This window comes from Sarcophilus harrisii, chromosome 1 (assembly GCF_902635505.1).
Source record: "Sarcophilus harrisii chromosome 1, mSarHar1.11, whole genome shotgun sequence".
NCBI lineage: Eukaryota > Metazoa > Chordata > Mammalia > Dasyuromorphia > Dasyuridae > Sarcophilus > Sarcophilus harrisii.
Genome location: NC_045426.1, coordinates 425818705 through 425844088, shown reverse-complemented (window position 1 = coordinate 425844088; position 25384 = coordinate 425818705).

Here is a 25384-nt window from a genome sequence, read left to right as displayed (position 1 = left end):
AAAAAAAAAAATTACCTGGTAACCAACTTTTTGATATTGAGTTTTTCTGAATTGAACTAGTCTGGTCCTTGAAGGACTAATATAGTATTTTATGCTTCCCTCCCTTCCCTTACTACCCATTCCTCTGTTCTATTCCTCTAAACACATTATTAACATAATCATCATATTTCTGTTAATTGGATACTAACTGCTAACAACAGCAATCATACTTCATCACCATCAAGGACATGCCAATTGTATAATGAATGCTTATAGAAGCAACCTCTTCATGACTGAAAAACATAATTCTAATATTTTTGCAGATATCTTGCAGGAACATGTCTCATTATAACTTTCCCCTCCCCAAAGGGTAAGTAGGACCTTAACATTTATCATTAAATTTAGCCATATTTCATCTAATACTGCTCTTAAGAAGGAATAATTCAAGCCATTTTTTTATTAGTAAACTGAAGCTGAAGTAATACATAGTTGAGTCCTGAAATAGTGAAGCCAGAAACAGGGACAGCATCTCCCCATAAAGAAATCAGGTCTAGAGCTGAATAAGTACAGTGTGGGTCCATAAATGTTTATGCAACCTTTGATTTAAATATACTTTATTCTGACTGAAGAGAGAAAAACACATTGAAAAAGATTTGTGAGTTATGGTTTTGATTAGATAAAAAGCACTTTCTGTATTTTCTGCTTTAAATCTTAGGTAGAAGATATTTGAGGGTAGAAGAAAGTGGGGTGGTTTAGATAGGAATGACCTAGCTGCTTCATAATGAAGTGAAAGTAGTTAAAGACAAGGGTTTTTATTGAACTACAAAAATTTCTCTAACCATGATATTATCTGATTCAATCATGATAGTGATTATGTGAACATAAGTGTAGATGAATCAGATAATGCATAAATAAGATAAAAGTTTACTCTACTTCTGAGATATTGTTTCTGTTGGAAGCAGAGGCATCTTAAAGTAGAAAAGAAATGTTGATTCAAATGAGAGGAGATGGGCTGAAGAGATACTTCTCTTTTGAATACTTTCATATCTTCTTACTGTCACCTTTTACATTACAATTAGGCAAAGGCAACATTAACTTTATTTAAACAATCCCTCAAATTCAAGTAATATGTATCTACAGTAGGAAATAATGAATTTCACAATCTAGTAAAAAGCTCACTGGCTCCATCTTCACATCATTTGAAGAATCACAACATTTTACTTGATTTTTAAAAAGCAGTGTTTTCTTTTGCAAAAAGCATCAATAATCTGGATACACATTTCCATCCATTTGTTGCAAATGTAAAGGGCTGAAACTCTGAGTTGATGCACTGAGATCAGACAACCAAGCACTTAAGTCTAATTACTAATTGGTTAATACTCTATTAGTATATGCTTGGAAAAATGGTCCTTCACACTATTCTGTGCTGGTTCAATCTTTTGCTGTATACAGAGAATTGTGGGAAGGATTAGGTGGTGGAGTAAGACAAGCCAGAGTCACTTTGGTGGTAGATGAAGAGAAGGAAGGTCGTGGAGATGCTGCATCCATCCTGTTCATTTCTACCCCTGAGGACCAAGAATAAAGACCAAAGACTTTTGCTTATCCTGACTCCTGCTGATTCTAAGGCATCCAGGGGGCTAACTAGGTATTCATAGCAAATGTCATTCATTTTTATAGAATGTTCTAAGGTTGGAATTTTAAAAATGCACGCCAGACACTTTTAGAGATTTAATTTTCAGATTTTTTCTGATTCACTGTTAAGATAAGCCATACTGTATTTCCTTATTAACTGTTCTAAATTAATTTCTAAAACTTTGTTATTCTATTCCATAAAACCAAATGACTTATGTCTTGTCAAGCTAATATTTGAACCTAAGAGCTTTCCTCCAAGCTATTAATTTTAATGTCAATCTGCATATCAAAGGAGTCAAGATTCAGGTTGGTCAGATCATAATCTGTAGGCCTTACCTATACATTTTAGTTGGTAGGCAAAGCATTACTTTGTACCTTATTGATGAACAGTTTCATCTTCTACTGAATAAAGATGAAAGGGTTAAGGATAATACAAATCTTGAAGTTTAATCTAGGAAAATTTTGAACATTTTCATCCCAATCTCCCTCCATCTTTTGTTTTTAGAACCCTTCAATATAGATGGCTTTTCCAATAGCTTGGGCAAAAATTGTTTTGCTTTGGTCCTTATATCTAGAACCTGTAGAACAATACTTTACACATAGAAAACCCTTAATAATTCAAACTTCAACTCAAATAAATTGAAGGATTTCTTTATTAGCAAAAGTTAGACTCTTAAAAAGAAGGTGATGTGTCTATTCAACTTACTTAAGCCAGTCAAAGAGTTGTGTGCACTAAAACATCTTATTATGTAATGTAGAATTAACAAGAGAAAATTTTAAATTATTATTTTTATTTGTAGATCACATTTAAACAATTTATTTCTAAAAAAAACCACCTCAATTTACCTGTAAAAGGAGATCCAATTTAAAAGAATTAGCTTTTGGGAGAGAAAATGAAAACAGTTTAGCAAAACCAACACACATTAATTTTATCTGACAATATATGCAATATTCCACAACTAGTGTCTTCCCCCTCTGCAATAAAAGCAGAGAAATTAATTTCCTCAATTCTTTTCCAAGACTTAGGTAATTTCTTATGAAATTGCAGAGATTTGATTATTTTTCACCACCACTACAACCTCATTAAATAATTAAGATAATCTTAGGATGTAAAGGGCAAATAGAAGAAAATAAGGCATTAAATATGCTTCACAAAGTATGAAGAAGTATGTCTACTTTGCCATCTATAATGAGATATACAATTCTCTGAATGAAAAGCATCAGAACCTGACCTTTGATTTTATGAAAACTGGTCAGATTCTATCTCACTGTTGAATAAATTACAAGCCTGCTAACCCTGAGTGGCAGATAAAGCATTAATTTGTTACAGAATTTTTAAGGAACAGTTGAGAGGCATGAAATCTGTCTGTATTTGTAGAAAAGTGACTCTTAGGAAATAGGAGGGATTTTTTTTAGTTCCTCTTCTTCATGTTAGACAATTTATTTGCTTGAGATGACTGTCTATTGAATAGCTATTAAAACTAGGTTCATCAGTAGAAAATCATGTTACAGTAGAAGGAATTTGAATCATTAAATATAAGGGTAGCAGCTGCTACATAGCCTTCTGGTTTTTAGGTTTGTTGGTTCTTCCCATTTAAATTACTGTAGTTATTTTTACATTGTTTTTCTGATTTTAATTTCTTCACTCTATACAATATTTCCAGAACTTTTGATATTCATCATTTCTTAGAACATATATTGTATTTAGATACCACAATTTATTTAACTATAAACCAGTTGGTGAACATCTACTTTATTAATAGTTCTTAAACTGTGCATACATTTTGATCCAGTAATATTACTAGTGGGCTTATATCCCAAAGTAATCTTAGGAAAGAGTCCCACATGTGCAAAAATGTCTGTGGCATCCCTTTTTGTGGTAGCTAGAAACTGTAAATTGAATAGATGCCCATCAATTGCAGAATGGCTGAATAAATTGTGGTATATGAATGTTATGCAGTATTATTGTTCTGTAAGAAATGACCAGAAGGATGATTTCAGGAATGCTTGGAGAGGTTTACATGAATTGATGCTAAGTGAAATAAGCAGAGCCAGGAGATTATATACAGCAACAACAAGATTATAATCAACTCTGATGGACATGGATCTCTTGAACAATGAGATGATTTAAACCAGTTCCAATTGTTCAGTAAAGAAGAGAATCAGCTACATCCAGAGAGAGAACTATGGAAAATGAGTGTGGATCACAACATAGCATTTCTACTCTTTCTGTTACTGTTTGCTTGTACCTTTGTTTTCCTTCTCAGGTATTTTTCTTTCTTTCTTTCAAGATCTGATTTTCCTTATGCAGCAAGATAAGTATATAAATATACATATATTGGATTTAACATATACTGTAACATATTTAACATGTATTGTACTACCTGCCATTTAGGGGATGGGGTAGGGGGAAGGAGGGGAAAAGTTGGAACAGAAGGTTTTGCAAGGGTTGATATTGAAAAATTACCCATGCATTTATTTTGTAAATACAAAGCTATAATAATAATAATAATAATAATAATAAACATTTCTTTAAAACCAAAACCTACTATGAATATTTTATATATGTGAAACTTTATATTTTTGTCTTCGTCTTTCTTGTGGTACATGACTAGCACTGATCTCTTTATTTCAAAATATAAAGACCATATGCAAAATATTTCTTGAAGTGTTGAACCAACAATGCTGTATTAGTGGTCGATCCTGAAAATCAATTATTTTCATCTTTTGGTGATTTTACAGTTTTTTGCTTGCAAAGTGAAATCTAAGCAATTTTAATTTGCATTTCTTGCAGTGATTTGGAGCACTAGTTTTTTAATAGTTAATAGTATATAATTCTTTTGAGAAATGTCAATTCAAACCATTTAACCACTTACCTATTCGCAAAGGATTTCTGTGTGTGTGTGTGTGTGTGTGTGTGTGTGTTAGTTTCCAATATATTTTAGACTTATGAAAGATATATGACCAGGATCTTTTATTTCTCTTATATTGACAGTTTTCCTTTTTAATTCTAGATGTATTGTTATTGTTTTTTACAAATGCTTTCAATTTTATGCAATTGAAGTTATCATGTTTTTGTTTTGCTGGATTCCTTATTTAGCTAAGATTTTCCCCCTAGAATTACAGTTTTTAAAATGATGTGTCCTTATACATTTAAATTGACTATCTATTTGAAATTCATTAGTGCCATATCTAGCATAAAACTACTTTAAGTCAAAATATTTTCCAGTTTTCTCCTTCTTCACTTCTTATTCAATAGGGAATTTTCTCCAAGCAATTTATCTCAAGATTACCAAAAACTGGATTATTAAATTTGATAATCATAAAATAATATTATTATATCACATAGTCTATTATATAGTCTTAATCATATAGTCTATTCTCTGGATTTACTTTTCTACTTTTAAATTCCCAGGGAAATGGCCTTGAGAAATAGACAAAATTCTTTGCTTTTCTGATAGTTGGAGTAAAAAGAAAAGGGACAGATTTAATGATGAAAAAAATAGAAAAGATGTAAAAAAATACATCTAGAGTCTTTTGAAATGACCATGGCATGTATTTAGGAGCTTCAATAAATATTGGTGCCTGAGTAAAAAGAGGTGACCAATGGCTCTGTTGCTATTTCTGTTTCTCCCCCTTTCTGTAATCAGGCACACTAATAGCTCTCCCTTGTAATCTTTTTGATGTGGGGAAATGGATTCCTTCCGTTTCTCCAATGGCAACTGTCAGCAGCCTGCATATAGTGGGATACATGAGATTGTTTTGACACACAGAGCACTGAACTTTACTTTATGAGCTTTGGGTTCATGAAATCTGAGTTCAAATAGTAACTCTGTTTACTGCTTGCCCAATCTTAAATAAGTAATTTAATTCTTCTAGGGCTTAGTTTCCTTATATATAAAATGAGGCATATATCTATAAACTTTAAATTTATGATGCTTTTTAGTGGTCTTTTTTTTCTCTCTCTTTGTTCTGTATCTTTCTCTGAGCAGAGGTGATTGGATAGCAGGACTCAAAAAGGAGGCAGCCCCATGAGTTCAGGACTACAAGAGGTTCTGAATACAAATTCTGATTGCCCAGCCTAAGGTGATATGAAAACTTTCTTAGAAGAGAAGATAACTGCTGCCAAAACAATCAGTCAGTCAGAAATTATAGAGCTTGGGTAAACTGATCAGACAATATAGATTAGTAATAAATGCCAAAGATATAATGAGCAGCTCTATAAATTGTTTTATATCTTAAGTATTAACCTCCTGAAAGAGGATATGTGACAGGTTATTCTTACATATGATATTTTTATTAATGTAGACCTCTATTTTATATTTTAAGGATTTATTTTGTTATAAAAGATAGGAATAGTTGAGACTTCTGGAAAGATTTTGTGCAGTCTAGTCTTTTCCCTGGTTCAACTTACTCATTTTATTTTTGTAAAGACTTTTATTTTCAAAACATATGCATAATTTTTGTTTTTCTTTTCAGGTTTTTTCCTTTCTTTCTAGATCTGATTTTTCTTGTGCAGCAAGATAACTGTATTAATATGTATACATGTATTGAATTTAATATATTTAACATATATTGGACTACCTGACATCTAGGGGAGGGGGTGGGAGGAATGAGGAGAAAAGTTGGAACAGAAGGTTTTGCAAGGGTCAATGTTGAAAACATGCATATGTTTTGTAAATAAAAAAGAAAAAATATGCATAATTTTCAATATTTACCTTTGTAAAAATCATGTGATTCAAATTTTTTTCTCCTTCCTTTCTTTTTACCTCCTCCCCTAGATGGCAAGTAATTCAATATATGTCACCTGTATTCTTCTATACATATTTGCACAATTTTCATGCTTTCAGTCTAAAATTAATGGACTATCTTGTATAATGGCAGCAGATACATGGGAGAATATAGAATTTATTCTATAATTGGAATGTGTTAACAATTGGACTGAGTAGGACTTATCCATGTCAGGAGATTCCAAAAGGGGAAACAACTTCTATTATTATAATTCTTTCTATTTTTCTATTGATTAACCTTACTAAGGCCTCTAAGTGCCTCCCTCAAATTATCTTTGAGCATGGAAGAAATATGTCTCTCATCTTTTTATCTTTATTCCCTCAACAAAAATAAAGACAATTTCACAGAGACTCAAAGTGAATATAAGGTAATATGCACACACATTTATACATATGTGTATGTATAATGCATATATACATACAAACACACACACACACACACACACACACACACATACACATCCCTTGGCTATACCCTCACAAACTTGAGAGGTTGGAAGGTACTGGGATATGGGTCCTGATTGCTTAGCAGGAGGTTATCTCTATATCATCCACTTGGAGAAAATGAGTACTACAATTTCTGCAGATGAAATGACAAAGAATACTCATATTTTAGAAATTTATTCTATGGTAGATTGCACTGTTAGCCCTATTTAAAGAAGCATGATAAAGAAGGGAGATTCTTCTTCTACTTCAACTCAGGGATGAGTTTGCATGTATACATATACGTACATATGTATGCATGTTCTTATGCTGAAGTTATTCATCCCTCATAGTGTAAGAGAACTTTATCATGCCAGGTATTCTTCAGAATCTTCCTAAAATAATATAAATTAAATAGTTCAATTTTATGGAATAGTGCTTGTAGACTGTTCAGGTTTCATAGACATACAAGGATGAAGTCAGCACAACAATCTGTTAGACTTTCAGTTTGGCATGCAGAACAATAACTCCTCCTACACTTTCTTTTGGAGCCTCCCAAACAATGAGCTAGCTCTGACAATATGAGCTCCAACCTCATCATCTATATGGATGTAAAGAGTCACAAACAGTGGGGGAACTGTGGGTGAGTTATAAGAACCCAGCAAGGGAACCGGTGTCAGATGGGTTCCTGATTACCCCTGAGGGAATCCCAGCCTTCCTGAGAAGTCAGGGGATGTGACAACCTGTGTTGTAATTAAAACAAAACTTACTAAATGCCAAGTAAACATCTGCATAAAATAGCCAGTTTTTTATGTGGTCCCACATGCACATGAGCAGTATATACTTAGTGCATGCACAGTGTGCTATAATTATGTAAATTTATTAGAGTATATAAGGCTGAGAGAATTTTGAATAAATGGACTCCTTTTTGATGATCTACATGAGTTCTGCACCTTCACTCTTCATCCACTATTAGGATTTGGGCTGGTACTGAAATCCTCCAGTAAGCATGTCAGGACATTTGGTGTTCAACATGAGGCCCTGGAAAGCAGAGCACACAGTAGCTCAGCTGAAAAGAACAATGTGAATGTCATTGAGGAGTCCCTGTGACCCAGGAATAGGGTAAGTATAAAAAAAGCAGGCATACAGGAAGATTAAGTGAGAACTAAGATAGTCAATTTCATTTTTCAGCCAAAATGGAGGAAGTGCTAACAAAAGAGTTTCCCTCTTGAGGAAAGCATGAAGAATGTTCAGTTAGGGTGATAAAGGAGCAAGGTTTTTCAGTGACTCAGAAGCAGATCAGTGAGTTCTTGGATCTTATGGAGTACACGCTTCCATGGTTCTCTGGAGAAGAGAGATTGGAGCCAGAGATGTGAAAAGTAGTAAGAGAAAAATTAATTAAAAAATTGGCTTTAAGAAATTCCATGTATTATACCAAACTGAAAAGTTGTTGTACAAATAAAACGAATGCAGACAATATTAGGAGGGAAGCAATAAACTGGGAAAATATTTTTACAGTCAAAGGTTCTGATAAAGGCCTCATTTCCAAAAGATATAGAGAAGTGACTCTAATTTATAAGAAATCAAGCCATTCTCCAATTGATAAATGGTCAAAGGATGTGAACAGACAATTCTCAGATGAAAAAATTGAAACTATTTCTAGCCATATGAAAAGATGCTCCAAGTCATTATTAATCAGAGAAATGCAAATTAAGACAACTCTGAGATATCACCACACACCTGTCAGACTGGCTAGAATGACAGGGAAAGATAATGTGGAATGTTGGAGGGGATGTGGGAAAACAGGGACACTAATACAGAGTTGGTGGAATTGTGAATACATCCAAAAGTTCTGGAGAGCAATTTGGATCTATGCTCAAAAAGTTATCAAACTGTGCATACCCTTTGATCCAGCAGTGTTATTACTGGGCTTATGTCCCAAAGAGATCATAAAAGAAGGGAAAGGGACCTTATGTGCACGAATGTTTGTGGCAGCCCTCTTTGTAATGGTCAGAAACTGGAAACTGAGTAGATGCCCATCAATTGGAGAATGTCTGAATAAATTGTGGTATATGAATATTATCAAATATTATTGTTCGGTAAGAAATGACCAGCAGGATGATTTCAGAAAGCCCTGGAGAGACTTACACGAACTGATGCTGAGTGAAACGAGCGGGGCCAAGAGATCATTATATACTTTAATAACAGTACTATATGATGACCAATTCTGACGGACCTGGCCATTCTCAGCAATGAGATGAACCAAATCAGTTCCAATGTAACAGTAATGAAATGAACCAGCTACGCCCAGAGAAAGAACTCTGGGAGATGACTAAAAACCATTGCATTGAATTCCCAATCCCTATATTTTTGCCTGCCTGCATTTTTGATTTCCTTCACAGGCTAATTGTACAATATTTCAGAGTCTGATTCTTTTTGTAAAGCAAAATAACGGTTTGGTCATGTATACTTATTGTGTATCTAATTTATATTTTAATATATTTAACATCTACTGGTCATCCTGCCATCTGGGGGAGGGGAAGGGGGAAACAGGGGAAAAATTGGAACAAGAGGTTTGGCAATTGTCAATGCTGTAAAGTTACCCATACATATAACCTGTAAATAAAAGGCTATTAAAATTTTAAAGAAAAAGAAGAAAAGAAAAAAAGAAATTCCATGTATAAGAAAAAGAAAGCTTTTAGCATGGGGTGTCAAACAAGGAAGTATGAGGAGAAAAACAAGCACAGGAATAGTTCCCATACCCAGGGATCATACTGTGCTCAGTGCAGGGACAGTGATACGGACTGCAATGGGAAGTTTGATGGGTATGGTGCTTCTCTGATTCATAGCTTTTCTTCACTTCCACCTATGCCGTTGTATGTGCCCTTGGGATATCCTCCACTTCTTGATCCTTCTCCTTCAACTCCACCTCCATGATTGGGAGAAGTAGGAGCAAGTGGGGAGGTGACACCATCAGCACTAACCTCTCAGCAGTTTTGCCCTCCTATGTCCAGGTTAGGACATAGTTAAAGCAAGGGAGGAGGGACAGGATATATTTGGGTTGAGATGGAAATGTGAAGATAAAAATGGAGTATTTACTTTTTTGTAGTTAAAAAAAAAATTCCCCATCAGTTTGTGGGGAAGAGACATTTTAAAGCAGTTGGGATACAATTGAGCATGTCAGCTTTTTATGCAAGGCTGCTGTTAAAGGCTTGCCAGCACTTACACCTATCTCCATCCCATGGAAAGTTAATATATTGATGTGGGTGGAACAATGGCCCTTAACCAGTGAAAAAATTCAGGACTTATTAGATATACTACAGGAGCAACTTGACCAAGGACACCTAGAATTTTTTCTAAGTCCTTGGAATTCCCCTGTATTTGCTATGAAAAAGAAATATGAAAATGGAAGATGTTAACTGATTTGAAGAAATGAATGAAAATGGAAGCAATGGAAACTCTTCAGCCTGGGTTTTCATCTCCTACTCAATTGCCTAAGGAATGGCCTCTTTGGATTATAGACATTAAGAATTATTTCTCCTCTATCCCTCTGAATAGGGAGTATATGAAAATATTTGCATTTTCAGTGCCCACCATTAATTTAGTTGAGCCTTATAAAAATTTTGAATGGAGTTTTGCCATAGGAATGAAAAATAGCTCTACTATGTATCAGATGTATTTGGCTGCTGCTCTTACTCCAGTAATAATAGCATTTCCAAAAGTTACAATATTATATTACATAGATGATATATTGAGATGTGCCCCTGAAGAGCAAATATTAGAAGCATGCCTAAAAAAATCATAGAAACACTAAGGAACTAATGATTATATATAACCCCGGAAAAAATTCAAAGACATGCTCCTTTTCAATATTTAGGATATGATGTACACCCAAAGGTATTTACAGTACAAAAACTTTCTTTAAGAACAGAGAAGTTGAACACCTTAAATGACTTTCAGAAATTGATAGGAGATATTGAATGCAATGTATCCAGTGTTAGGCTTAATTACTTATCTATTACAACCATTGCATGACATCATAAAGGGAGATACTGCTTTAGACTCACCCCACCAGCTTACAAACTACCCTAGCACAAACAGACCAAAATCTTATTCCATTCCATGGATCTTGTGACTAGAATCTTGTTAAAAGCCAGTAAATGATAAATATAATTATCTGGGATAGGACCTAACAAGATATACACCTTTTATACCAATGTATAAATTAATGTGTGCTGTGAAACCATCCCAGAGTAGCAAATTTTATTGGTCACAGATCCAAATTTTATGCATGGATCCCCCTTAAAGATAGCCTGGCTATTACATGGGTTTTTGAAGAAAAGGTTTCTAAGATCCCCCTTAAAGGACTAAGCATCTTTAAAGATGCATCCAAACATAATCTTTGTGTTGTATATTTTTCCTGACTTAACTATAAAAAAGAGTAGTCAAAATTTCCTTTCAGTTCACTTAGCAGAATGGATTTTATGCAATCCTATGTATTACCCAAGAGATATATAATATCTGAGTCAGCTTATTCAGTAGGTGTAATACAAAGAATTGATAATATTTGTTGTCTCTAACATATTTCAGCTTTTTAAGGAATTTTAGGAGCAAGTGAGAAACTGTCCAGGTAAGTATTATCTTTTACATGTCAACTCTCATACTGGTCTTCCAGGACCTATTTTTTATGGAAACTCAAAGGCAGATTGCCTTCTCACCATGTTAAACAACACTTCCCTATTTCAGATTGCCCATAGAATCTCATTATAACTATCATCAGGCTGCTCAAACTTTACATCTGCAGTTTAGGATAGCAAAAGAGGAAGCTAGGAGAATAGTAAAAGCCTGTACAGCTTGCCTTCCTTTTCATGTTCCTACACTCCCTCCAGGGAAGAATCCACATGGTTTGAGACCCAATGAAATTTGGAAAATGATTGTGACTCATTATAAATCTTTTAGCCGTCTGTCTTTTACCCATGTTGTTACAGATACCTTCTCAGAATTTACTTTTGCAGTATCAGTGCAAAAGAGATGGCCTAGATGGTCACTGAATTCCTTATACAGACTTTTGCAGTATGGGCATGCCACAAGCAATAAAAACAGATAATAGATCTGCATATACTTTCAATCATTTTGTACACTTTTGTGCACAGTATTAGATTTCATGCACCACTTGTATACCTTTTAATCCTCAAGGTCAGGCAACAGTAGAGAGGAGGAACAGAAATATCAAGATACTCCTCCAAAAAAAAAAAAAAAGGGGAGTCACAGATAACCCTAGAGAATTTTTTAACTTAACTTAAACTTTATAATATTATTATTTTTTTTTATTTTTGTTGAAGATGCACTGGCTCCGGCAGACCATTTCATAACCCCCTGGAAGGGCAGTGTCCAGTGCAAGCTGCTTCGATATTGTGAAATGCCAATGACAGACAAGTTCAATTGACTCTTGCAGAGACCATGAAAGCAAGAAAAGAGAGAAACATTTATGTATGTGGTCGCTCTCCATATTTAAACCTTAAAACCACAAAATTATTAAGGAAACAAAGGAACGAAAAGCAGATAAATCAATCAGTGCATGAAGTGACAATGTTTTGTATAGTAGTATAAACTAGGCATTCTCTATAGAAACAGCTTTACCCCCTTCCCATCCTGATTTATGATACATGCCCAACTCTCTCATTCCTAATTCCTCTCAGTCTTTGCTGGCTAATTCTTATGGGAGTTTAAGGGGTAGTTTAAAGCCAGGTCAAGATGACTTTGAATCCTGCATCTAAGCTGGTATTGCTAGGTAGGTATCATTGCCTGAAGAGGCACAATTCCCCCTTTTTCTTTTTGTTGCAATTGTATCTGGTAATTGACAACCACTATCTGCTCATAGATGCCCTCAGCTACTGGACAAAACCAAAAGTGCAAGTACCAACAGTAGGGAAAGAATAAGACCAAGAAAGGTAAGTGGCCAATGCATTGAAGATAGGGCTTTCTGGAACAACTTTCTAATTTCTTCAGCAATGCCCTTAGTGTCTGATTGATCTATAAAAGCCCAATTCATGTCCTGAATGGTTTTTTTTCAAAGATTGCCATGTTAACAATAATCTTAGGGGTATTAAACACTCCAAACAAATGAGCTCTTAGCTGTTCCCAAGAATAATCAGATTCATCAACCTTTACAGAAGTGACACACCTGTGTAATTGAAATGTAACATGACATTTCCATGGAGTACTTGTTTTACAATAGGTGGTATTAATATTTCCATAGCTCGAGTAATCTTTGGGACTGTTATCCATCCATGAAGAATAGGTTGATCTTCCCAGATCACCAGTGAGAACTACAGTGGGACATCCCACAATGCCCAGTACAATTCCATGAATACGTGCTCTAGTGACAGAAGAATGAGCAGGCCCAGCAAGAGCATCATAGCAGGATGTCAGCAACTGATTTCTCAACAGCTGTATTGCTCTCCAAGGTATGGTTATCTTAACCTCAGAATCTGTAATATGAAGAACAAACTCCTTTTGCCAACTTTATATTTTGGCCAGACCATGCCACTGTCCCATAGCCAAATCTTTCCATTTGACCTGTGAAGACAATGGCGGTGGGGGCTAATTATGGTGACTGGTGAAGTGTTCACATGAGTGAATGGAGAAAAAAATCGCTCATTTGGAGAGACACCATCTGAATCAAAAGTTAAAAAAAATTAACGTGAATAACACCTGTGCTAATTGTACCCCTGGAGAGGGTGATTGCACACAACCATCAACTCCCCCTTTTTGCTTTTATAGATAGGGTTTGATGTCTCAATTCTGGCATTTTGCAATTACTTAACCCTGTGGGTTATGAGGAATTCCTGTAAGATGGTGAATATCAAAGGAGCCACAAAATGTGTGAAAAGCAGAAGTATATGCAAGACCATTGTCTGTTTTAAGAGAAGCTGAGATACACAAGATTGCAAAAGTAAGGAGAAAATCAGCCTTGACCACTGCATTATTCTCAGAACTGTGTGCTAGGGCAAAAGTGAAAGAAGAATAAGTGTCTATAGAGACATGAACATAATGAAGGTGTCCAAACATTGAAACATGAGTAACAGCCTCTGCTAGAGATTATTAGGGAAACGACCATGGGCATTAAAAGAGGAAAGAAGAGGAGGCAGGGAGAATGGCAGACAAGCAAGACAGCTCTTTACAAGCTTAATCTCTCTTAAAATGAGAATCAAACTTACTCTCTCTTAAAATGGAACAAATAGCATAGAGGCAAGATGGAGATGTGATCATGCAAGTTGAGCTTCTTGAAGAGTACTTAGGAGAAGAGAATCAACAATGACATTATATTCAGCTATAGGGCTGGAGAGATTAGTGTGAAAGTGGAGCTGAACATTATAGAATGGTGAGGACCAAGAACATATTAAGGTCTAAAGACCAGAAAACAATTGAAACACATCATTAGAGCCTCTGTGAAGGATACTCATCTCTAATTGCTGAACATCATTCACTGAATATTAACACAGATAATATTTAAAGGACCAGGAATATAAAAGTTTTTTAGCCTGGGTGGACATAAAGCGTGTGGTAGATACAAAGGACTGAGACAAATCAGGAAGAAACAAGGAAGCTATATTGTTCTTCATGGCATCTCCTTGAAAAGCCTGTGACAAGGAAGAAAGACTGGTTATGTAAGAGGCTAGAAATGGCCAAGAAGAAATAAAAGATATAATCTGTAATGTTGAATGAGATAGGTGTATAAAAGAAATAGTGTATGTAAGATGTACCTGCCAATCAAGGTCCTGTGAAAAAAGTCTCCAATTGACTGTGAGTGTACATAATAGCAATAGCTTCTGGCAGAGAAACTAAACACAAAATTGTCCTTTTAATTACTGTTTGTAAGAGACGTCCTGCTGAAGATGCATAAGGTAAAATCACATGATGAGGCTGAATAGGAGGAAAAAAAAACAATCTGAAATAGAATCATTCTGGTGCAGTAATGCAGTAGGATAATCACCGAGGTTGCTGTCCGTTGTCTCCATTGTGTTTTCCTAATATCTGTCAACATCCTCCATTTTTCTGATTTCTTTTTTATCACAAGCACTGGAGAATTCCAAGGACTGTCAGAGGGCTCAATATAGCCTTCTTCCAGTTGAATTTGTACCACCTCCTTTAAAGCTTGCAACTTTTCTTTGGTATGGGGCCACTGCTCTGTCCAAACCAATTGATCAGTTTTCCATCGATTATAGTGGCCCCTATGAAAAAGCCTCAGTGGTGAGGGAGAATCCAAATGGACTGAATAAATCCAACCCCAAAGATTAATAGGCAAATGATCAATAATATAAGGTCTGATTTTTGCCTTGGTGTCCATTATACACCTATGACTAAAGAGTACTAACATGAAACTTGTAACCACACCAATCCCCACCAAAGCAATATCAGCCAAGTAAGAGGGCAAGGATGATAAAACTGTTTACTTGATGCCTGTGTCTAAAAGCCCTTCAAAAGTTTTTTCCATGGATGTTAATTGTTAACAAAGGCTGGGAGGATTGAGATATGGCTTTAATCCAATAAACATGAGAGTGTTCTGTATTTAATCCTTTAGTATCATATTTCTTAAAATTAAGAAGCTCTTTAGTATGGAAATAAGGCTATAAGCCAATCCTGCCCCCTCCTGAAAATGCATAGTTTGGTTAGTAGGATTAATAACAACTTTTTTTTTCAATATTTCCCTGGGGAGTCAGAGGAGAGGATTTATAATGTAGCCTTTAAAAGCCCACCCCACTCTGTACTATTACGGTGGGGGTGAGGGGAGAGCTGGGTTCTCCACTATACTAATCTAAGAAGTAAAAAAAAAAAAAAAAAAAAAAAAAAAAGGTCAGAGCTTTCTTTCCTCCCAACTGGCAGGCAGTACAAAAGTGTCCTGGCTTGTCACATTTAAAAGAATTACTCCTGGGACTGGATAGAGTTGCCATTACTTCCAACAGTAAATCAATGTAAAATGTTTGAGGGCCCACAGAGGAACAATGCTCAATCATTTCCTCAAAAGACATGTCTAGGAATCCACTCAAGATAGCCTTTTTGCTGTCTTTGTTGCAGTTCTCCCTAGCCAATTGTTTAATAGTGATATCTGTGGACTGTCCCTCTTCTATAGTTCTATTCACAACTGTTGTAAAGTCTAGCAAGGAAGTTCTGAAGGACACATTGGGTCCTTGTTTGATCTGTATGAAAGAAACATTCCTATCTTTTGCAGAAGGAAGCCTTTACCAAACCTTTAGAGAGCAAAAAGCAATTTGTTGGTATGTTTGCATGAAATAAAACAATTGTCTCCTTATCTGAGTGCACTGACCTATTCTGGCTAGTGGTTCCTGATTAATGTTTACAAGGTAAACCTGATTTTCTACTTCCTAAAGCCTACACTACTCCTCAAAATCTATAGACCAAGTTAAAAACTCTCCTGATTCTAGACAAATATGAGCAAGAGTATACCAATCATGCAAAGGTGAAACAGAGTGTTGAACCTATTTAAAAAGACTCTTAAAGATGCAGACATGGGGCCATAATCCTTTGGTGCAGCCTTTAATTTTTTTAAGGATACTCATAAGCAAAGGGGTATAATCTTGCCAAGGTTGTCCTAGGTTATTTAGTTCCAGAACTTCTATGACTGGAAAACTTCCAAAGACAACATCAGCTGGGAGAAAATCATTCCCTGAATTTGTCTTTAAGATCTTTTGCAGGGGAGTAAGAAGTCACCATTTTGCCTGCCACAGCTCCCATCATGAGGCAGAAGCAGGAAGTTGCTGCTGCTCTCATCCAGACACAGAGATAGGAGGGTCTTCTTTGATGTACAAAGAGGGCAATTCATCAAAATCTGTCTGGATTTGAGCTTTACTAAATAAGGAAGGCAATTCATCAGGATCTGTTTGTTTTGGAACTTAGAAATGTCTGATTTCTCAGAAGCAAGTAGAATCAGACATACACAATTTTAAAATATTGTACAACTGGAAACAGTAGAGAGAATTTATTGGGCCCCATTTTGCAAACTAAAAATAAAATATAAATGAGAGACAGAAAATGCTAAGAAATTCACCCTGCTCCCTGCACTGTCCGTTGAACTGTCCCAGGCCAGGACTAACCTCTGGAGAACTGGAAGCCTGTAAGTCCCTGTTCAGGTGCCAATCTGTTAAATGCCAATGATAGACCAGCTGTATTGGTTCTTGCAGAGACCATGAAAGTAAGAAAAGAAAGAAACATTGATGTATATCATCAAACAAGTTTATTATATATATATATATATATATATATATATGCTCTCCACATTTAAGCCTTAAAACTGCAAAATTATTAAGGAAATAATCATGAAGTAAATAAAGCAATCAGTGCATGAAACAACACTGCTTTGTATACTAGTAGAAATTAGGCATTCTCTATAGAAACATCTTTACCCCCTTGCCATCTTGATTTATGATATAAGCCCAACACACTCTTTCCTAATTTTTTTTTGAATCTTTGCTGATTCTGGCTGACACTTAGACGTTTCAAGGGGGATTCAAAGCCAGGTCAAGATGACCTTGAATCCTGCACTAAGTAGCTGTTGCTAGGTAAATGTCATTGCCTGGAGAGGCACAGTTATCTCTAGATAATTGCCATGTGATGTGGAGAGATCGAGAGATTGATGAATAGAAGGGACAAAATAGTTTAAGAGCTTGGGGCAAAGGGTTTGCTTGTATCTATACAGATGGAAAAGTAATTTGATGGGTGCCGACATTCGGTATCCACCTTGTCCATTGGAGAGAGGCAGAAAAAGAGAAGACCCTCAAAACAAAGGAGAAGACCCAGGAAACATCAGAAGGTTCCATCTCTGACTATTTCTGCCACTGAAAGAGTATAGCTGTTAGTCCTATGTGTATGGCCATTGACTAATGAACATAACCATGATGATAAAAGTAATTGCTAATGAGACTGATGCAATATTTCAAAACCTGCAGGAATCATTGGATTCCCTGACACATGAAATGATGGACAATAGTTTGAACCTGAATTATCTCTTGGCTGCTGAAGGAGATGTATGTGTAGTTGTGAATTTCTCTTGTATGTTTTTCAATGATTCACAGCAGGTGATCACAAATGTACACTATCTACATGAAGAGGCTCAATGGATGAGAGATGCAAGACAACATTTATTTTCTATATCTTCCTTCTGGGTCTCTTGGAAGTCTTTTATAATATCTTGTGTATTCATATTGCTTACTGTAGAGGGCCACAGACAGTGGGGGAACTCTGGGTGAGGTATAAGATCTTTCAGCCCAGAAGGAACCTGATAACAATGTCTGGTTCAGCTCCTCCTCTCCCCTAAAGGCTCTCAGCTTTCCTGAGAAGTCAGGGGATGGTGACAACCTGTGTAGTAATTAAAGCAGAGTTTATTGAAGTGGCAAGGAAACATCTGCGTACTATAGCAAGTTGTTTCTGTGGTCCCAAATGAACAGTATATAGTTAGTCCATGCGCAGTATTGCTATAGTTATATCTGATTTTTATACTGTTTTCATCATATTTAACCTATTTGACAGCAATACAGAAAACATCATGGTAAGAAGCATGGGAGCCAGCAATAGCACTGCTTCATTGCAATGATGACTGGGAAAGTGTAAGAGCACAATCCTTTATTCAAAGCTTATGCAAGCCCACAACTGGTATATATTTTTTATGAACTTCTCAGTGCAATCAAGTTTTTGCCATGATCCTCTACTAGCTCTCATGATTGACAGTATCAAAACCCATAGTCAGATGGATGAGTAGACAATATTATACAGGACCACCACTCTGCTCCTGGCATTTCTATTGCAGTTTTTCAGAAAATAAACACAATATTAACAATTACTCAGCCTTTTCTGAAGTTACCTTGGCTTTTTGGTAGATGACTTTCTAGTTTAAAATTAATTGATTAAAGAGGATTCTGACATAAACCATGCTGTCAATCAAGATGGATTTATGTATACCTGTTTCAAGTGAGACCCTTCAGAAATCCACTAATCTGATTTGATTCCCCATTTCCTTTGGTTTTCATTTGTTTTTTTTTTTTTTTTTTGCTGAGATGTCAGGGAAGGTATGATCACCTCCTTTTTTTGGTGTTTTCACCCCTCTTTTGAGGAATTAGGGAAGGTGTGATCACCTCCTTTTTGGGGTTTCTCACCTTCAGAAGTCAGGGAGAGTGAACACCTTATGTTCTAAAACAAAAGAAAGTGGGAGATATTATGGACCAGAACTCTGAACTTGAAACAAGGATTCTTACAATGTGCTAATTCAGTGGAACTGATGCAACAGTGGTTATCTGTAATGTTTTTCTCTAATATATAATCTTCTCTGGAAGCAGATTTCTTGGGGAGCTGCTGGAGGCAGCCTTTGTTCATCAGTTCAAAGTAATAGTCACCCCAAATGCAGCCAGGAGCTAAAAATTCAGATTCTTTATTGTTTCCTTCAAAATAACCCAGTTAGCTTTCTTAGAGGCCTATCTCTCTCCTTGGTTCCAAGAACTCTTCCTGCTAGTCCTTTGTCTCTTCCAGCTTCAGCCTCCCTCTGAATCTCCAGCCCGCCAAAGGTGGAATGTGGAATGAATCTGACTTCACCTCCAAGAGAGTGAGCTTGTGGGCTTCTGTGGGCTTGTAGGAGCTCCTCCTTATATATGCTCTCTTAAAGGTGTGAACTCCAATAAGTACCAAGTACATAAGCATTGCCTCTATCAATTCCAGTGATTTAGCACTTTGTTTCAAGTTATGGCCCATAACAGTTATCTAGTTTAGCATGGTGCTTAATAGTTCTCTAAGTTCAGTATTGTTGATTTAATCTTACAATGGTTTCCTAGTGATATAATGATTGGTTTATTAGAGCATATAAGATAATGTAGAGCATATAAGATAAGAGCCTCAGCCAGGTTCATTCATAGGCAAAGAAGACAAAGTACTGGGGGTGGGAACTCAAGCTCTCAGAACCAAGGAGGGAGATTATTCAATCTTTAGTCAGGCTCCTGGAGGACTGAGAGGTTCAGAGAGAGAGAGAGCTAAAGAAGACAAGTGGACTGGAGGCTGAAGCAGAAGCCCTTGGACTCAGATTCATTCATCCCATCTCACTCCACCTTGGTGGCAGGCTCTTCTCCTTAGTTTCTCCACTTAAACTAAGACTCTAGAAGGCCATAAAAAAGTTAACCGGGTCCCAGGAAAGGAGAGAAGACTTTGAAGGCGATAATAAATTTAGACTTTAACACCTGGCTACTCTTTTGGTGATTACTGAACTGAAACGAAGGCTGCCCCCCAAACCTCCAGAAGATGAAAAAAAGAACATTACAGTTTATGACCCATAAATAATCTTTGGGGCATCATGGAGATACTTTGAATCATTGTTATTGTCCAACAGATTGTTGGAGGGGATGTGGGAAAACTGGGACATTGATTCATTGTTGGTGGAGTTGTGAACGAATCCAACCATTTTGGAGAGTAGTTTGGAACTATGCTCAAAAAGGTTATCAAACTGTGCATACCCTTTGATCCAGCAGTGTTACTACTGGGATTATATCCCAAAGAGATTATAAAGAAGGGAAAGGGACCTGTATGTGCACGAATGTTTGTGGCAGCCCTTTTTGTAGTGGCTAGAAACTGGAAACTGAATGGATGTCCATCAGTTGGAGAATGGCTGAATAAATTGTGGTATATGAAAATTATGGAATATTACTGTTCTGTAAGAAATGACCAACAGGATGATTTCAGAAAGGCCTGGAGAGACTTACACGAACTGATGCTGAGTGAAATGAGCAGGACCAGGAGATCATTATATACTTCAACAACAATACTAGATGATGACTAGTCCTGATGGATCAGGCCATCCTCAGCAACAAGATCAACCAAATCATTTCTAATGGAGCAGTAATGAACTGAACTAACTATACCCAGAAAAAGAACTCTGGGAGATGACTAAAAACCATTACATTGAATTCCCAGTCCCTATATTTATGCACACCTGCATCTTTGATTTCCTTCACAAGCTAATTGTACAATAATTCAGAGTCTGATTCTTTTTGTACAGCAAAATAATGTTTTAGTCATGTATACTTATTGTGTATCTAAGTTATATTTTAATATATTTAACATCTACTGGTCATCCTGCCATTTAGGGGAGGGGGTGGGGGGGGGAGAGGTGAAAAATTGGAACAAGAGGTTTGGCAATTGTTAATGCTGTAAAGTTACCCATGTATATATCCTGTAAATTAAAGGCTATTAAAAAAAAAAATCATTGTTATTGTCATAGCAATTTCATCTGCCTTCTTACTGAGCCAAGAATCCTACATCTCTATGTTTTGCTAGCACTTGACTTTTGATGGTATTAAATATTTCTTTGTTAGATATATATGAAATGTCATTCTGGTAAATCCTGTGAGGTTCTTGTTTTCCATTTAGCAGCTTTTGAATTTCTCCATCGTTTTCAGCAAACCAATTTTGATGTTTGACCCAGATAAGCAAATGCAGTACTGAACAGAAATTTTCTGACAGCTACTCACTCTTCTGCCACACTGTTGTGTTAATAGATGCTGATTCAGCTTTCTCTTCAGGTCAACAATAAATAGTTCAATAAATACAGAAGCACTCTAATCTTTTGATATCAAGTCTCCTGACAATCATCTTGTCTTAGGTCTGCACTTTTTGTTGAATGTGAATCCCTAACTTGGAAACAATAAGTCTATAATGTGTCCAGCACACTATACTACACATTACCTTTGTCACTCACACATTCTGCTTATGTTTTCTTTTTACAATGATGTTTTTCCATAATAGCATATATTTTTATTTTTATTATAACCTTTTATTTACAAGATATATGCATAGGTAATTTTTCAGCATTGACCCTTGCAAAACCTTCTGTTCCAACTCTTCCCCTCCTTACCCTCTCCCCTAGATGGCAGGTAGACCAATACATGTTAAATATATTAAAGTATATGTCAAACACAATATATGTGTATATATCTATCTATTTGGTTATTTTGTTGCACAAGACAAATCAGACTTAGAAATAAGGTAAAAAATAACCTGAGAAGGAAATCAAAAATGCAAGTGGACAAAAACAGAAGGAGTGGAAATGCTATGCTGTGATTCACACTCATTTCCCATAGTTCTTTCACTGGGTGTAGCTGGTTCCCTTCATTATTGAACAAATGGGACGAATTTGGTTCAGCTCATTGTTGAAGAGAACCACATCCATCAGAATTGATCAATTATGTTCTTTTTAATGTCAGTGTTTACTATCAGGGTGTATGTATCCACCATGTCTTGTTGCATTTAGATAAATGAAAGACAGTGTTGATGATGAGAAATTCATGAGATATACAAGTCTTCAATAATAAGCAACCATTACTGTGGATGTTACTGATTCCATTTCTCCCAATAACATGCCTGATACTCTGTGCTTACTCTGGTATTAAAGTCACCCAGAATTACAAGCTTATTCTCCTTCGGCAAATTTTTGTTGAAGGTCTCCAAGTGTTCATAATTTTTCTTTGATGCCTTAAGTATTTCTAATGGAAGGAGCATATGCATTGAGGTTGGCAGCACTTTCCTTCAAGTAGCAGTCACACTATCATGAGTATATCATTCACTCTTTTTGAGCGGCACACAAGCTTGCTTACTAGATTAGATTTTATGGTGAAATCTCCTTTAGCTCATCACAGTGGTCACTCCAGAAAGAAAATGTATAAATTTTAAAATAGTGGATGATGTGTGATGACTTGTCTTGCATGTGAATTAGATTTATGGGAGGCAAAGTTATACAAAGTTATTAACCTCACTGTCTCTACCAGAGTCATGGAATTCCAAGTGACAAGATAAAAGGCATGATAACTTTTGATTACCTGGGACTTAATGGGTCACTTTGGAATCTTTGATGTCTGACCAAGTCCTAAATATTCCACAGACCTGCTTTGGTGAATTTTTGGTCCATTTGAAACAAATATCTCTCATCTATCCATTCTACTTCAAGAAGTTTTATTCCACTTGAGAGTAAGCATTCCTCTAAGTCATTGATGTATGTGAGAACTGTTGGTTATACTCAAATCGGTTTAGTCTGTATTTTGAGATGGTTTTATGAGGTTATGGTTGCTAGGAATGCTATAGTTGCTTAGAGTCACAAGTAAGTTCTGGTTGATAGATAAACATCAAAGGTGGGTGAGCAGCCCTGAAAAGAACTCGGCAAAGTTCCCACACCAAAAGTGCTAGTTTTTTTCCTGAATAAACCATATATGCTTAGTTAATATAAATACAAGAGCCTAATCTCCCTCACGAAAAAGTCACACTTCCATAGGACACAAAATTGTCTATGTGAGTCTAGAGCTGGAACTCTTTAATGGGAAAAGTATGAAAGTTTTGAAGACTATAAATCAAATTCTGGCAGTACTATTTCTTTTTCATTATAGCTTTTTAAAAATGTTACATTTTCATAGATTTATTGCTTGTACAAATGGATTCTGTTATGACTAACTATGAGAAACCAATTGATGCTTTGATAAATCAGGAAATCAATTAAAAATTAAGTAATTTCAAAACAGAATCTAAACATAAGCAATAAAATTATTTTCTATTACTTTAAATACTTCTATTAAATAACTAGTAAATTACATTTGATGTAAACACTGTATATGTATTTGTAGATTGACATTGAGATGTGTACATTTTGTAGTTATTTATAATAGTATTTACTTTTTAACAAGTTTTTCTAATAATTCACTAGTTTCCCCCAAAAAATCATTATATCTTGAAATGATTTTTCCCTCATTGCATTAAATTCATTTTATTACATTATTGCAATCATTAGCATTTCTAGAACTATGTAAAGTAAAATTGAGGAATAATGATAAAAATAGTTTATCTCCCCTCATTTATTGGAATACTTTCCCCCTTTGTAAATAATACTAGCTTTTGATTTAAGATCATGATACAAATAACCCTTCATAAATTAATAGTAGACTTTATTAAAGTATTTACTAGATCTCTACTAAAAATGGAAATGTAGTTTAGAAAAAATCCTAGATTGTGATATGGTGATTCTGCCATAATGGGCTTTGACAACTTCACTATACTGCAGTTTCCCCATTTATAAATATGGAAGAATTATATGAGCTACAGGTTGTTTTCTGCTTGAAAATGATAAAACTATAAATTCTACATACCAGTACATAACCATCCTTAGTTAGAACTGTTAAATTGTTTGTATTCTTTGATCTACTGATAACATTTCTGATTTTGTAACTAAAGTAGGTATTAACACAAAAAATGTATTTATATGTTTGAAAAAGGTATTAATAGCAGCCTCATTTTAATGAAAATACTGTTTTAATACAGAAAATATATGAAGTAATATGACAGTATTCTTGTTTCTGTGTATATTTTAAATTTTTATTGCTGCCTAACATTTTCAAGGCATTGTAACATATCCTGAAATTTTACAAAATTTTCTTCTCTGAAGAAAATTATATAATTTTTTCGTCTTCCTTTTAACAATCTTCATCTGACTTTTTCTTAAATTTATTCATAATTTTTACCATGACTTCTAATATGCTCTTGCCTCTCTGTTCTCCAAGGTTATCGTTTTGACTCTGAAAAACTTGCCAAAAAGCTTGTCTCTACTTTTGAAAACTTTGGTCCTTTTTCTTCAGTGACAAAGAGTTATTAACCAATCATTCAAGAAGCATTTGTATGAGTTGTACTATGTGTCAGGATCTATGGTACGTACTGGAGATACATAGACAAAATAGAAGTAGTTTTCTGCCATCAAAAATCTTACAATTTTTATGTATCAAACACTGCACTAAGAGTTGGTGATACAAATGCTTGCAAATATGTAAGTTATGTAGAATTCATATATAAAAATTAAGGTTAATAAAATAATTTTAAAAGCATTAATTAATGAAGGAGTATACTAGTTATTGAGGGAACAAGGATTGGAAAAGACTTGAAGAGAAACTGATCTTCAGCTGCATTTTGAAGAAATGGTCCATATGTGGGAGGTAAGGAAGAATTTTAGGAATAATTATGTCTGACAGTCATCTATCACATTCCAAGTCCACTATCATCCTCTAATCCTACTGCTGTGCTACTGAACACTGACAAAATAAATTATAAAATAATTTTGACTGGATGCACTAAAAATTATTTAATTTAGTCCTTTTAATTTCTTGCCAAACTTTACATGTGTCCCTACATACCTGTCACATTTTCAATAATAATTGTTTTCAGCCTTCCCCTTTATGTTCAAGCGCTGATTTTGTCACTTTATCTTCTACTTATAAAGGAGTAGATCTGAATAACTTGATCAATCTTTTGGATAACAAGTAAGTAAGCTTTTCTTTGGAAGATGGATTATATATCTTCTTATGAAAAAATGTAGAAATGTGCATCAACAATATGTCTGAGAGAACTGGAGAACAGCTATAGATATTTGCCAATTAATGGCTCATTAAATGAATCACATTATCATCTCAAAGTTAAAATATCCAAACAAAAATTACTTTCTTTGCTAAACTTTCTCTTTCTTTAATTTCTGCATT